General features: G+C 41.6%; 1 long non-coding RNA gene across 2 annotated transcripts; it reads right to left on the minus strand.

Moving 5' to 3' along the window:
* Positions 1-1,793: 1,793 nt before the first annotated feature.
* Positions 1,794-13,474, minus strand: LOC105477094 (uncharacterized). Of its 2 annotated transcripts, XR_984471.2 has the most exons (4): positions 13,230-13,474; positions 11,854-12,159; positions 5,220-5,383; positions 1,794-2,704 (listed from the first exon to the last, which is right to left on the minus strand). It is a non-coding gene; the product is annotated as an uncharacterized lncRNA (long non-coding RNA). The 2 variants fall into 2 exon arrangements; XR_984470.2 differs by lacking the exon at positions 13,230-13,474 and having other exon boundaries at positions 11,854-12,312.
* Positions 13,475-13,576: the final 102 nt, after the last annotated feature.

The following is a 13,576-nucleotide window of genomic DNA, read 5'->3' on the forward strand; positions in this document are numbered from 1 at the left end:
AAAAGGTGCCTGGCAAATAGATATATAGATTAGTTAGGGGAGTGATGAGTTTTCTGACAACAAGTATGTTTAGGTGAACCAGGCCAGACGAAGTAAATGCTCTATCTATTAGAATACTAACTACATTTTTCCTTCTTTCTCCACCAGATAATCTTTACTCACTGCTGAAGAGCTGGACATTGCAACCTGCAGGGATTGAGCCACTAAGGTTTAGGTGAAGATTCAACAGGAAAAGCTGGAAGCCCTGATAATTAATTTGATGATTGTGTGAAACTGCATGTCTGGAGATAATGTATCACACTGATCAAAGCACGTTTGACTGCTGAATCCTCCAAGTCAAATGGCCAGCATTTCCTTGTTCCCTTGAGCTGCAATAACTACAAGAGAAAACAAAAATGGGACAGTGAAGGTGTCCATCTTCCCACCCTCATAAGTCTGAAGTGAAGAGATACTGCCCATACCACCGACCCTTGCTTTCAGGCTGTGAACAGAACAGTTTTAGGTAAACTGCAGCATGTACTTAAAGGAAATGGCATAGGAAATTTGAATCTTTACCCTTTCATAATCAAAGGTCAAAATATAAGAACCTTGATTCCCTGGGTCTTGGCTGAATGAAATGTTCATCTTTTATGTAGATGGTAACACTGTGGAATGCAAAGAACATGGTGTGGCAAGTTGGGAGAGCTGGGTTCCAGTCCTGGTTCTGCCAGTCCTGCTTAGAAACTCTGAGAAAGTCTCCTCACTTCTCCAGATCTGAGTTTCCTCATCAGCAAAGTGAGAGGCCTAGACATGACAATCTTTAAAGCCTCACCTAACATCTTGTGATTACTCTGGATGCAGTCTGTCTTAGAAAGTGCTTTGGTGGAATTGAGAGGAAATTTTACAAGAGTGAATCTCCCCATGATGACACCCCTCCCAGACAAGCCCAGCCCTGCTTTCTGGGCCCCAAGTCTTCCTTCCCACTGGAAGATAGCACTAGGCAGCTCTCTGCTGTGGGCCACTCTCTTCTGAGGTTGTCCCTGCCATTGCAGGCTTTTCCTTCCTGGTTAAGGCACAGCTTTGCACCATTTGCATCTTTAATACTCCACAGTGAAAACTCACTGTTCAAATTAATCACTCTGGGCAATGGAAATCCTTGGATGACACAAAAGACTCCGTATTTTTCAGCATAGTACTTAATTCATGAGTCGGAAACTTGAATTATTTAATCAGAAAGCTTTAGAAACACATGGCTAAAAAAGGAAGCATTGACTTGTTTCATAGGCTGAATAAGGGCTCCCTAAAGATGTCCCACATCCTAAACCCTAGAATCATGAGTGCTATTTTACATGACAAATGGAACTTTGCAAATATGTTAAGGATTTTGAGTGGGGAGATTCTTCTGGATTAGTCAGTTGGGCCTGATGTAATCACGAGAGTCCTTATAAAAGGGATAAAGGAGGTGTCAGAGTCAGAAGACAAGGTAATATAATGACAGGAAGCAGAGATAGGAGTGATGGGGCCACAAACCAAGGAATGCCAGTGGCCTTTGGAAACTGGACAAAGCAAGAAACAGATTATCTTCTAGAGTTTCTTGAAGAAACCAGTCCTGCTAGCACCTTGATTTTAGCCCTGTAAGATCCATTCTGGACTTTGATCTTCAGACTTTAAGATATTAAGTTCGTGTTCTTTTAAGGCATTCACTTTGTGGTGATTTGTTACAGCAGAATAGGAAGCTAATACAACTCATAAAGATACAGTTAACCAAAAAGCTAAATTTTCAAAATGGACATTTGCTAAAGAGTTTGGTTCATTTAGATTTTATTCAAAAGCAGGTTGTCTAATGATTTGATGTTTTTTTAAATATGTCTTTGCGCAAGTAGACCTAAAAATTCACAATTCGCAATTATTTTTTCATATTCTTGCCAATCACAGGAGGTTTATTTACCATTATTTCCCACCGTGTTATGGCTGACAGCTGCCATTGCAAAACAAGATCACCCCAAACTGGACGTGTTTTTCCCCATTCAGAGCAGTCAGTAGTTCCTGTCCTCAGTGTATCAGTAACCTCTTGGAAGCAGCCTCTCAACAAATCTCTAAGTCCTTAATCTTCAAACTGCAGGTAGGAAAAGTTGGCCTCTTCCAACTCCCAGAATCCCCCGAGAAATACAGGCATGAGGCATTGTTAGTTCTCTATTAAGAAGAGAAACTGTGGAGGATTTGCAACCAAGCCAAGGGGAGCACAACTTTCAGATAGCTTCTTAGTTCGCCTACACTTCATTACCCCAGGCCTTTCTTTGTAAGCTATTTCTGACAACGCTTCCTTGACTACTTGACTCATCTCAATGTGATTAAATTGAGAGAGTGTACTATGTGATTTAGGGTTGGATGTCCAAGGACGATATAAAGATCAACTTTAAAATAACCAAAGAGAAACAAATTTAAAAATCACCCTTCCTTAAAACTTCAAAAAGGTCAGTATCTTTAATTGGAGAGGCAGGTGTTAGATAACAGTCGTTGCTGAAAAATCTTTGCAGATGTCAGCTTATAACTCCACCAGAGCAATTTTCAGTTAATATGGGCCTTGAGATGGAATAGTTACGTCCAAAAGCCCTGCCGTTGATTCTAAATTTGATGTTCTTTCACAAAGTTGCACACAGATTTCACAGTTGATCATCTGCATGGGTGAATTTTCCACTGGGAGGCTGATTCTGGAATCTGCTATCTGTAAAGACATAGTGGACAGTGACAATATAATTAATTTTAAAAGTTAAATATAAACCAAGGAAATTGTTAAGATCTGAAAATCTCTCAGCAAGCCATGTTTACTTGTTTGTTTGGTGTAATCCTTTAGATGTATGGAACTAAATTTTGTTTGTTCCTTCTCCTATTTTCATTTCCTCCCCCTTCTCTTCCTCTTTTTTCTTCTCCTCTTCCTTCTTCTTCCTCTTCATCTTCACATTTATTCGAGGTCCCTTGATGTTTCAGGTATTTGTTACTATGTGACAACTACCCCAAATCTTGGTGATTAAAAAAAAATTTTTGATGACTCAAAATAATAGCCTTTTCTCATGACCCTGTGAGCTGGCTAAAGCTCAGCAAGGTGATTCTTCTGCTGGTCTTAAGGCAGTGTCCCTTATATGGTTGTAGTCAGAAGGTTTCTGGAGTTGGAATATCCCAGATAACTCTGCTCATACATCCGGCCTTGGAGAAGATGACTAGAATGTTGGAACCTCTCTCTCATACTCATTCTCTTTTCTCTCTCTCTCTCTCCCCCCCTCCCTCTGTCCACAGGAGCATGACTAGCTTGGGCCTCCTTATTTGGCAGCTGGATTCCAACAATCAGCATTCCAAGAGGGCAAGTGGTGATGAGCAAACACTTACCCATTTTCTGTAGACATGGTATTTACTAATACCCTATTGGCCAAACTCAGAGTCCATGTGGGAGGGGACCACACAGGGCTTGACTACTGGGAGGTGTGAGTCATTGGGAGCCACAGCCTAATACACTTTGGATTCATGGTGCCTTTTCAAAAACAAAACCTTCTTTGAGCTTGATTTCAAGGACATATTCGTAGTGTCTTCTTGAAGTGTGGACAGATCTAAGGTTTAGTCATTGTTTAGCCATGAAAACAGGTAAGTTGAGGTAAGGAATTCATGATTTATTGGTACTATCTCATATTTGGTTGTGACAGTTCATAGACTGTGTTTTTTTGATGCTAGAGAAAGCACAAGACAGGAGTTAGGCATCCTAGGTTCATCCCTAAGGACCACATGATTCTCACTCAGTTTACACAGTTAACTTTAAGATCCAACTGTGTTCTGATAATTAGAAGTTGTTAAAACGGGAGCTCTGGTCAAGTGCATCAGAGTTCCATTGCCTTTACCCACTTCTCATCAGAAAGAGTTTGCTTTCTGGTGTCCTAATTATTCCTACCCATTCTTTATGTCTACAGATATAAATATTCTTTTGCATTGTCTATTAAGCACTTCAGTAAATACTTTCTGACTTGGCTTTGCCCTCCGCTATTTCCTAGGGACAGGCCACCTTCCTGACAACTTGTCCTAACTGTAGAAACTAGGGCAGAGCTATGTCGTTATATAGTTATACTGGTGCATAATGAGTGCTCAATAAATAATTCTTGACTGAATACATGAAACACTAGGCATAATATCTCAGGGTATATTGACTTTTTCATTGGTTCAAACTAGTGAGTTTTTTTAAAAAACTCTTAAAACCTATGATGACAAGATTGTCTCTGGGATTAAAATTAAGATAGGCCTTATTTTAAGAAAGAATGGGACAGAACTTTGGAACATTTCCAACCACACAACAATTTTTCCTAAAGGAAAACTTTCCCTTTGTCATCAGTTAAGGTTATTAACAATAATCGAGTAAAAAACTTGCTAAATTATAAAAGAAGTCACCCAAAGTCAGAACTTGAAGAAAATGTGGTGACTTATATTCTCCTATTAACACCCGCCTATTCAAGGTCTTTTTAAGTAGTCACAGGACAAAGAAATTGCTAACCACCATGGTTTTTACCTGTGATTCTGAAACATGCTGATAAAATACTCTCTCATTTTCCTCTCTGTCTTGGACTATTAGCATTATTCTGCTCTATTTGGAGCTGAGTGCTAGCCAAATCAATAAAGTCATTTATTATAAAGAAAACAGATTTAAGAAACAACAGACTTGACTACTCTGATAAAACATAGCAAGCTCGAAGTATGAATGCAGTGTTGAATGAAGGATTTGATTTACATGCTGTACGGAAAAATCCAGTAAGCAGGAATGAAAGTTTTTATTGTCTTGTCTATGAATGACTGTTCATAAATATAAAATTAGTATTTATTAAAATAAATTTAGCATTTTATTGTAAATATGGTCATTGTCAATAACAACCCTTTATTATCTTCCTCTTGCAATGCTGCCTTTTAAATTTTAATCACCTCTGTAAAGTAGCTGCCTCAGTTTGCCAAGATTTATGTAAAAATAAATATCCATTTATGATCCAATTTATGTTTTACAAATTACTCACCATTTAAAAAGCTTTTTGTTTGTAAGAGAGAATAGTACTAAAGGAGCAAGGTGGGGGAATCCCATGTCTCAAATACCATCTGGTGTCAGGAATGATGAATCCTTAGCTGGTGTGAGATATCAGTGTCTATACCACACTGTGTTTTCTAAATGCTGAAGTTATTAACATTTCAGTTTGGGAAGGGTTAGGTTCTTTTACCGAAGGGGCTGAGCTCTTTCCTGTGAATGGTGACTCAGGAATGATAGAGACTTCTTGCTGCAAAATGTCTCCCTACCCAGATGCCAAGGCATTTGGGATTTTCCTTTTAGATCTCCTTTCCTTTGGAGTTCTTTTGCTTGCTTGTTTGCTTTGTTGTTGTTTGTCTGGAAACAGAAAAAGCATGTCAATAGTTCTGGGAAAGGAGGCATTAAGTCATGTTAACAATATGGACGAGATCTTTCCCTATAGGTGGAAGATCAAGGCCAAGGCAGCAGACAGAAGCCTAGAAAAGGAGGAAAGAAAGGAAGGCTCTGGAAAAACCCCAGGGAGATAGCAGGAGACAGGCCAGGACACTGATGAGGAGCTGGACCTTCCACATGGTTTTGTCAGGGTAAATGCTGCAAACCATAAGTATGCGGAATAGCAGTTTACTGAGGAGTGACAACTAGACCAAGATGTGACACACAAGAGTCAATGAGAGGAAATTTTTTCAACTGCAGTATATTTTGATGATACATGAAAAGAAGAATTTGGTACTTAAAAGCCCTGAGTTTTTACCTCGGAGTAACTCTGACTAACTCCACCTTTAGCACCCAGCCCCATGGTCACTTGTCACAAAAAGGATGCTCTTGGTGCTACATTGACCTGCACAGTCCCAATCAGCTACCATCCTTTATGGTGGATGATTGATTAGCAATCAAGTGTTTTCTTCATAAATCATAATTGTTAACCTTTATGAAATCAATATGACAAGTTACTGAGTTCTCAAAAGCGAAATCAGCAGTTATTTCTCATTGGTAGTTAACCTGCTTCCTCCTTTTTTTCTTCAAAGGCATACATACATGCATGTATACATAGATACATGCAGGCATGCATGCATCTATGCATACATATATACATACATGTATGTATATATTTGTTAGTATATATCTGTCAACATAAACTAATATACTGACTTAAACTGTTTATTAATGTAACCCATAAAATGATTTATATTGATTAAAATTTCATTCTCTCTTTTAACATTTGTAGTTCTATTAGTTAGGCTTCAGCCAGGGAAACAGGATCCAATGTCAGTGCAACTGAGGGATTTTACCCAGCACTTTGGGATGCCAAAGCAGGCGGATCACAAGGTCAGGAGATTGAGACCATCCTGGCTAACATGGTGAAACCTTGTCTGTACTAAAAATACAAAAAAATTAGCTGGGTGTGGTGGTGGGCACCTGTAGTCCCAGCTAATCGGGAGGCTGAGGCAGGAGAATGGCAAGAACATGGGAGGCGGAGCTTGCAGTGAGCAGAGATCACGCCACTGCCCTCCAGCCTGGGTTACAGAGTGAGACTCCATCTCAAAAATAAATAAATAAATAAATAAATAAATAAATAAATAAAATTTGAGGGATTTTAATGCTGAGAATTGGTTACTGGAGTGACAGAAGAGCCCAGGAGTGCTGGTGGGGAATGAGTGATTAACAACAGCAGGAAACCCCTACCACCCCATGGCTAGAGGAGAAAAGAGCCCAGGGGCTGGACCTATCAGTGGAGCTTGGCCAGATAGGCCTGTCTGTGGACCTGGGGTCAAGAAGGAGATCCATCTGTGATCAGAGTCACTACAGGAAGTTGGGGAGTGGTAGGGACATACTCTGACTTCTGACTTCTCCCTTTCTCCCTCCCACCTTATAATTCCCCACCAGCGCTTCCCACTGGAAGCTGGGAGCTCTCTGACATGGAGCCTGGATATAGAGTCCGTTTTCATACTGCTATAAAGAACTGCTCAAGACTGAGTAAAGAGGTTTAATTGACTACAGTTCAGCCTGGCTGGAGAGGCCTCAGGAAACTTACAATCATGAAAGAAGGTGAGGGGGAAGCAAGACACCTTCTTCCCAAGGTGGCAGGAAGGAGAAGTGCTGGGCAAAGGGAGAAGAACCCCTTATGAAACCATCAGATCTTGGGAGAACTCACTCACTATCACAAGTACAGCATGGGAGAAACCGTCCCTATTGTTCAGTTACCTCCCTTGTCACGTGGGGATTATGGGGATTACAATTCAAGATGAGATTTGGGTGGGAACACAAAGCCTAAACACATCACCAAGTCTTTAAAGATCAGCCTTCCCACCCCTCCCTAGAAGACAGGAGAAGAATGGACCCAAGACCAGACAGGCCTAAGCAAAGACGATGGTCTTTTGTGCAGCTTGTTCAGATGTACAAAAGGTCTTGTTAATCATGTCTGTAAATTCTGGAGGTGGCAAGTTGATCTGGTTCAACAGAAAAGATGTGATAAGTGTGGACAGATCCAGATTTCAGATAGGACTTGTAATATACACACCCATGCAACTGAATGGTAGCCCAGGGTGCCAGTCACCCATAGGCTATCAAGTCCTCCAGGCTTCAATGTCAATACCCCTGCCAGTGACTGGGAAGTTCAGCACCATGCCCAAGACTTGTAAGGTGTGCTTAATGCTCTAGGGTCGCTTCTGGGCCTCAATCCTCAGTTTTGATCTCTGGGAGTGTTCCCTTCTGTGTGTGCAGCTTTGACTTTCCCTAGCCTGCCACCGAGGTCACTTCTCCCATCTCACTTCCCAGCTAGAATAGATTGAATAATGCACCACCCCCCCCCGCAAAAAAAACTGTGTACACCCCAAACCTCAGAATTTGACACTATTTGGAAATAGCATCTCTACAGGTGTAATTAAGGTAAGGATTGAGATGAGATCATACTGGATTAGGGTGAGCCTAAATTCACTCTGGGTTTCCTTAAATAAGACAGCAAAGGACACACGGAAACACAGAGAAGGAGGCCATATGAAGGCAAAGGCAGAGATTGCAGTGAGGCAGCTACAAACCCAGGAATGCCAGTGATTGCCAGGAGCCACCAGAAGCTGGAAGAGTCAAGCCAGGATTCTTCCCTAGAGTCATCAAAAGGAGCAGTACCCTGAGGATATCTTGGTTTTGGACTTCTAGCTTGCAAAACAATAAGAACTGATTTCTGTCATTTTAAGCCCCCCAGTTTATGGCAACTTATTACAGCAGCCCTGGGGAACTAACACAACGAGAAAGTGCTAACTAAAGCTGTGTGTTGAATGCCCCTTCGTTTGAGAGTGTGGAGTTAACCAGAAGTGATTTACCAGGAAGCCAATGACGCTTGTGCTCTGGGGACCCCTCACCTGCTTAGCTCTGTCAAGGCAAGATACACCCATAGTCATATTTTTGTTGTTGTTGTTGTTAGAGACGGAGTCTTGCTCTGTCACCCAGGCTGGAGTGCAGTGGCGCGATCTCAGCTCACTGCAAGCTCTGCCTCCCAGGTTCATGCCATTCTCCTGCTTCAACCTCCCAAGAAACTGGGACTACAGGCGCCCGCCACCGCGCCTGGCTAATTTTTTGTATTTTCAGTAGAGACAGGGTTTCACCTGTGTTAGCCAGGATGGTCTCGATCTCCTGACCTCGTGATCCGCCTGCCTCGGCCTCCCGAAGTGTTGGGATTACAGGTATGAGCCACTGTGCCCCACCCATAGTCATATTTTAAATGAAATAACACTAATACATTTTAATAATTGAATTATTAATAACATTACAATATGATATCTTCTTAGCAATTGATGAAGTTTATTGACCCTTTCCACTTGGCCCACTTCCAACACACTTGAGGAGGTGTTGGAGTACCTGTGAGCACCCTTTCAGCTAAAGGGAGTTGGGGTGGGAAGCTTGGTTTGTATTTGGAGGAATTTAGTGTATGTAGTTCACAGGGACCTCTGGATTTAGTTTCAAGATTGCTGGAAGTCCTAGTGTTAGACTGGCTCCCAGGAGTTCTCCTATTGCTCATGGAGGGAGGGAGAGTTCGAGGTTGTACTGTGAAATGCATGTATCCCATAGCACCCGATGCTGCAAGGATATGGTCAACAAAAGAAAAACAATAAAGAGTACGAAGCCAGAAGCTAGTTTGTGTGATATCTTCGAATGACCAGATGTGTGTAATTGGAAGTGGAGGATTCAGTTCTCACTGATGACTGATTAAAACAGAAGTGATCTGTCAGAACTGTACTCAATTTTTCAGCACCTACAATTATAAATGCACTGTAATTTTTTTTTCTTTTCTCAACGGGTTTTGTGCAGAATAGACGATAATACAATCCTTGTGCTTGTAGGGAATAAGCATGTAGTAGTTCTACAGATAGGAATTATGTCGAAAACAGCTCATACAAGAAACTTGGTGAAAATTTTTCTAAATTTGAAAATGATCCTAAAACTATACATGATGTTTTCAATAACTAGTTGTGAATCTGACAAAAATGTTTTAAAATTACCAACAATAAAAATGCATTTTAATCAATTATCCTAGAGGAATGATTAAATTATCCTTTAATTCTCTCTATAAAAATTGTATTATAAAACCCTAGAAATGGAAATTGAGGTGGATGAGCCAAATGATGTAGAAAAAAACGTAATATAGAAGTGATTCAGTCCATTACTTAATACAAATATTGTGTCATTTGTCTGGATTTCATGATGTGGAATTTGTCTGTGGAATTTGTCACTTTTAAAATGTGTAATTTGTTGTGATTCTTTTTCTCATTCTAAATAAATATTCACTTTTGTGACTAAATTTAATATTTGCAATTTTGTACTCTTTTCTTACAGAGGGCCTCCCAAATTATACAAAGGCCAGGTCACCCAGGGCCCAGATTTACCCTTGGGGAGGAGAGAGAAAGACTACTGTGTGAGAAGAGCACAGCCACTACAAGTCAGCAGCGTGAAGTCCCTAGACTGTCCCTTCCATTCACAAGCTCCGAAGGCCATTATTTTCAGTAGGCCACCAGAGCTGCCCTGCTTCAGTCTCACCAGCTCTCTCTCCATCTCTCCCCACTCCCAGGCCCCCAACTCCCTTTTGCCTCAGTTGGCCAGTGCAAGAAGCTAGTTCCTTATTACTTTGTTTTGCAAATTAACTTTGATTTAAGTCCCAATCCATATCAGGTTGAAGCCCTAATTTTCATATCCAAGAACCCCAAAAAGGAATTTTCTCTACTTGATCTTAGCCAAAAGACCGAGAAGGGGTGCCAATAAAGAATTTTCTTACCAAAAAACCTACCTTCCTCTGATTAAGTACACCCAGAATGTGTGGGATCTTAACACTTGCACTTCTGTTTCCACGGCATAGACATGTGGCTGGGAAGTGGCTGCTGACTCAGGGTTTATATTTTCTAGCATCCCACCTCCTGTTGGCAGGGTTTTGCTCTCTCATTTGCAGCTCTAGTCTGTACCTATTCTCTGGATCCTAGACTCTTATATTCAACAGCTTATTTGATATCTATCCCCCTTGGTTGAGATACGCATTCCAAGAGAATTCTACTCAATGGAACGAAAGAGGAAATAATGTTTCATTTCTAGGCTTGATGTATATTAGCTTTCTCCCTCACATATGCCTACTCTACTCGTGCTCCTCCATGCATTTTCTCCCTTCTGCAATAGAAATGACATCCAGAGTTGCCTTGAAAGCTTCATACTGAAAATGGCACCAGGCTGGGTCCCTGAACCACTATGTGGAAGAGGGCTGTCAATCTAGTCACCTGCCCAGTGCTACTACGTGATCAAGAAATCATCTTCTAGTGTGTTAAGCCACTGAAATTTTGGGCTTTACTTCTTAAAGTAGCTAGAGTTACCATAACTAAAGCAACAGTTTTCTATTTGGTGTTACCAAATTTCTAGATAAAATTCTTTTCTTCCCTAGCTTGAATAAGCCAGGGACATTTTCATTCTTTTACTGATATTCTCTTATCCTCTTTAAATAATAATAACAATATTTATAAAGAATAATAAAAGTATTTTAACAAATATCTTTAATGAGGATCTCACTCTGTCACCCAGGCTGGAGTGTGGTGGCATGATCTCTGCTCACTGCAACCTCCACCTCCCGGGTTCAAGCGATTCTCCTGCCTCAGCCTCCCAAGTAGCCGGGACTACAGGCGTGCACCACCACACCTGGCAAATTTTTGTATTTTCAGTAGATACAGGATTTCACCATGTTGGCTAGGCTGGTCTCAAGCAATCCACCCACCTCAGCCTCCCAAAGTGCTGGGACTATACGCGTAAGCCACCATGCCCATCCCTGCACCAAGCTCTACTCTAAGTCTCCTATGTGTACTATGTCACCGTATCCTCAGGTGGTTCTTTCTATTTTGATCTCCGTTGTCCAGTGAAAGAAGCTGAAGCAGAGAGAAATTAAATTGCCCCAGGTGGAGTCAGAATGGGAGGCCAAGGGGCTAAGTCCTCACAAAACCCAGTACTGACCCATTATGAAAAGCTCAATCCGGTCTCCCATTTCCATATTTGGACTTAGATTGCTTGGTTAAACATTCTTATCTTGTCTCCCCCATTCAAACATACACTAATGGGATTCCTATGCCCTCGTGAGCTTCTCAGCCACAGAGAGTGCTCTGAAAATGCTGAAAAATCCATGGTCCTGAGGTTGCCAGGATTCTTGGTTCATCACATTATTTTATTCATACGTAAAATAGAACTCAAGGAACCTGACTCACTACCTCAGAGTGAGAGGAAGGAATGAGCTCATGTCTCTAAGATCTTTGAAGCTCTGTGGAATGTGAGTTTAGATAAATAGGAACTTTATTAGTTATGCTACTTACTAGCCCCTTCAGTCTTCACTTTCCACCAAACTGTGTGAACAGGACACAGTCTCCCTCTGTCCCATCTCTTCCATGGACAGGCTGCCCATTTTAGCTTGGGCTGTGTTTCTGAAATGTCAGTCGACGGGTTGCGGGTGCTGGAGAAGGAGCTGGGAGCAGGACGTACCCAAGGCATTGATTCCAAAAAGATGAGTTCCACTTGTTCAGCATGTCAGCGGAGTCCAGTGGCTCGGACAGAGCCCATTTCCTGTTGCTGCAGAAGCTGAGGGACTTGTACTCCCTGAACACAATTGTTCAGAGCAGGCCCTTTTCAGGGAGGAAGAGAAGATGGTTTCTTCATGTTGTTCTGTCCTCCCAAGGAACCCATCTTACTGAACTAAAGAGTAAAGCTCAAAGTTATCTCTATCAAAATTCACTTACTCTCAAAACTTTTTCCCCCTCTTCTTTCTCCTGTGAGCCACCATGGTAAGGCCCAGGGGACTCTGACCTCTCCAGGCACCAATGGCTCCCACATTGCAGGGCCAACAGCCAATTCTTCTTCCTCCTCCCACTCCACTGACAGGCTGTACTCAACAGTCTCTCCTCCTTGGACACTTCTTTATTTCAACATTCTCTTTTCCTTCTGCCACAGTAACCGCTCTGTCTCCTTTGCTAGCTTCTTCTCAGACTCATGACCTCCAAACATCAGAGTACTCCAGAGATCAAGGTCCACCCTGTTTTCTCTTCTGTCTAAAATCCCACCCTGGGAGATCCCACCTAGTACACGGCCTTAAATGTCATCTGTATGCTAGTGACTGTCATAGTTGCTGATCTGGTCTGGACCTACTCCTTGAACTCTAGAATGCAGCTGTCTGTTTGGCCTCCCCTCAGTTGAGATCTGCATCCTGAACCTGCCCAAAACTGAACTCTGATCTCCACCCCCAAATTGCTCCTCCCAGTGTTGACTTCATATCAATATAATTCTGGATGCTCAGGTCCCAGACTATCAAGTAACTGTGACTCTTTTTCTTACACTCCATATGTAAATCTCACATTCCCACTGGAATGTGACTATTTTTCTCTCCTTCCCAGCTAATTCCTCAGTCTGAGCCTGTCCCATCTGGAATATTGTAGTCACCTCCTAGCTGGTCTCTCAGTTTCCACACTTGTGCCACCTAAATTTGTTCCCAACATAGTAGCCAGATGGCTTCCTTGAAAATCTAAATGAAATCCTATAATCTTTCTGCTAGAAATTCTTCAGCGGCTTCCCAAATCATGCAGATCCAAATTTGTGATCTAAGCTTATGATCTGACCTATCACCATTCCTCTGATCTTACCTCCCACTCCCTTCCCTCTCATCCCCTGCACTCCCACTGTAGTGGCTTTCATGACCAACCTTGAACATGCCCAGTATGCTCTTGCCTCAGGACCTTTAACTTGCTCTTCCCCTCCTTCAAACGATCTTCCACCACATGTCCATGTGGCTGTTTCCTTAACTTTGTTCAGTTCCCTGCTTAAATGTTATCTTATGATAAAGGCCTTCCCTGGTTACCACATCCAATAAAGCATTTTTCCATTAATCTATCATTCTCTATGGCCTTACCTGGCCTTATTTCTTTTTAGCATTTTATAATAACTTGATATATTAAGTATTATTTATTTTGTTTATTACTTATTTCTTTCCTTGAAGTGTAGAATATAGCTTTATTTTTAAAAATAGCTTCCTGTTTGTGCACCACTGTG

The sequence above is a fragment of the Macaca nemestrina genome, chromosome 19 (assembly GCF_043159975.1).
Source record: "Macaca nemestrina isolate mMacNem1 chromosome 19, mMacNem.hap1, whole genome shotgun sequence".
Lineage (NCBI taxonomy): Eukaryota > Metazoa > Chordata > Mammalia > Primates > Cercopithecidae > Macaca > Macaca nemestrina.